Below are 2,940 nucleotides of genomic sequence, written 5' to 3' on the forward strand. Positions count from 1 at the left end.
GCTTTGCATGTGTGAGGTCCCAAGTTAGATCCCCAGAAGAGACAAAAATATCCTCCTGGAGATTAGAAAATAATGTGTGTGGAGGTTTTTTTTTCATGGTGAGTTTAATACTTAATAGAAACTCAGAGTTACAGTGCCAGAAGAACACTGTAAAATTATCCTAACCTTCTTATCTGCTGTACTAGTGGAGTAAGGCCCAGAAACAGTAATGATCTACCCACGTTTTTCACAGTTAATTAGGGGTAGACCTGCTTTTCAAAACTTGAAAAAAGTGTTTTCATTTATGTTTATTTTCCTGTCTTAGTGGTTACTTCTTATTCTTATCTTAGACTTAGAATAACTTGCACTTTACTCTGATTTTCCTCTTGATTCACTGTGACCCTACACTCTTTTTTTATACTCCTACATTATGGAAGCTGAACACCATCTGTCATTTGATCCATACACAATAATCCCTCAAGAGCTGCTAAATTTCTTTTCTCTAAAGCATTCTTCATTGCATTTTAAGTATGATGCAATGATATCATTTAACTTTCCAGATCCACTCAGGATAGGAGGAGTGCTAAGACAGACCCATGCATAAACTTTCTCCCACTGGGCAACATGGCTTATAAATATACCAAGATGTATGCTTCTTAAGCTAACAGCAAATTACCTAATGATCTTCCACTTCCAGGCTTTTAAGAGCTCTTCTCTCAGAAAAAAAAAAAAAAACAAAGATAGTGTGTTGGTTTCTATATCATCTCTTCATATAAATGGGCATAAGCTATTATTCCCCAAAGATCCTCTAGTCATATAAACTAACCCAAAGGGAAATTTCCTTTACCCTCCTGACTATTTCAACAAAGACTACAGGGTAGAGTCAAACCAAGGCAGGTCTTACTAATAACAGCTCACCAGAAGGACAAGCTATTTGGAAATTAGGTCACATCTTAGGGCTTTCTGCCAAACTCGCACACAGGAATAGTAACATCATTGCAAGAGTATCTTTGAATACAAGGAACAATGACAGATAATATTGATTGGCTGGGAAAAGCTGAACGGCTTCATTCCTCATAGGATCTCTCTTAGAGTGAAAGTTCCCTGATACAAATAATAGGGTGGTTGGGAGTACTTTCAAAGTCTTCTCTCCAAAATAGAGCATTTCTATACTATTTTTCTTATTACAGCATATTCCCTGTTACTAAAATACCTAATACAGATTAAGGATTTGAAATGAATGGGAATAGAGGAATGATATATTTTCTATTTTTTCCTTTACTGGGTGTCTGGGAGTGAGCGCATATCTGGCTGTGTTCAGGGCTATTCCTGTCCTGGTGCTCAGAGATCTCTTGGTGGAGCTTGAGAGACCACATATGTTGTTAAGGATCCAAATCAGTTGGTCCATATATGATGCAAGCACCCTGTAGGATAACATTGGTTTGTTGTTTCTCCCTGGACTCAGAGAGCTTAGGTTTATTGGGTTACACCATTCACAGTGCTCTGCCTTTCTTCTGTGTTTACCTTTAACTTCTCTGCATTCTGCTTCCCCAACCAGTTAATCATCTTTTCCCCCTAAGCAATACCTGTGACTTGTAAAGTCAAATTCCTCAGAAATCTCTGATTTTGTATTTGTAAGTGAAATATTGCTTTTCTCTTCTCCTTATGTCCTTTGCATAGTTACTTTAGAACAATGTCCTTTTTGTATAGACACAGGAAGACAGTTAATGCTATGCTTTTGTAACTTGGGAGTTAATTGACTCTAAATAATATTCACTTCTGGGCATCTGTTTTCTCGACTTAAGCCTCAGTTGCCCTTAGTTCCTAGTGCTCCCCAAAGCAGGATCCTGATGAGGGACTGGATGAACCCAGGGCAAGCTGTGAGCTACCCTGGCATCGAAATGGGCAAGGCCAAGCACCATACTTAACTATATGTTAAGAGCATGGTCATAGACTAATTCTGTCATGATCCAAAGAGTAACAGCTGGACTAGGACCCTGTTAGGGTTAGGAAAGTCTAATCTGGCCTAAGCACTGTAGTCTGAGATCTATAGTGAGATATCCCCAGGAGAGCCACCCTACAAGCTTAATGTATCTCTTACTGTGTCCATTACAAATCACAAATTATCCTGTTAATCGTTGATTGCCTCGAGCAGGCCCCAGTAACGTCTCCTTCATCCTAGCCCTGAGATTATATTCAAGGCTCTTTAGGAGAATGAGACCCATCATTGTTACTGGTATTTGGCATATTGGGTACGACACAGGGAGTTTGCCAGACTCTGCCATTATCGCTTCTCGGCCTTTTGGCTAAGATCAAGTGTAGTGTGTGTAGTATTATCAGTGTCCATACAAAATAATATTAAGAAGTAGAATAAAGAAGAATGTTTAAATGTTGTTGGACTAAGGAAAGGAGAAACACACCCCTAGGTGGTATTTCACTGTTAGGCCTGTCGGTCATGCAGGATGAGAATTAGTCCTAGAAAAATCTTCCCCTGAGGGGAGGATTTTACATCTGTTGATTGTATGACCACACCTATGTGTAATTGCTACCCCAACCCCTCATGATTTGGGATTTAACTAAGACTGTAAGAGCGGGCAGAAGAATCGAGGAGAAGAATCAGGAGGAGAATCGAGGGGGATAGAGGAGAAGAATATGGGAATGGGTGAGACTGGATAGAGGCAGAGGGAGATGAGATTGGAATAAACTACAACTGATTACCAACCAGGCCCAAGACCACCAAATGCAGGTGGCGAGAGAGTGCCACAGATTCGACTTCATTTTTTGAATACACAGTGCCCTACCTGCTGTCCTATTTTTCTGGGTCAAATGATCTATTTTCTTTCTCTTTCTCCTCTGTTTAGGCCTTCCTCATATTGCCTCAAAGAAAGACATAAGTCTGAACAAGATTCACCAAAAAGTTACTCAGATGTTTCCTTTGGGTTTTGCCCTGATGGCTTGATG

The 2,940-nt window shown here is 39.9% G+C and overlaps 1 pseudogene; it reads left to right on the top strand.

Annotated features, from left to right (window-relative positions):
- Positions 1 to 2,265: 2,265 nt before the first annotated feature.
- LOC130038571 (uncharacterized) lies at positions 2,266 to 2,404 on the top strand (annotated as a pseudogene).
- Positions 2,405 to 2,940: the final 536 nt, after the last annotated feature.

The sequence above is a fragment of the Sorex fumeus genome, unplaced genomic scaffold, assembly GCF_029834395.1.
Source record: "Sorex fumeus unplaced genomic scaffold, SorFum_2.1 ptg000006l, whole genome shotgun sequence".
Taxonomy (NCBI): Eukaryota; Metazoa; Chordata; class Mammalia; order Eulipotyphla; family Soricidae; genus Sorex; species Sorex fumeus.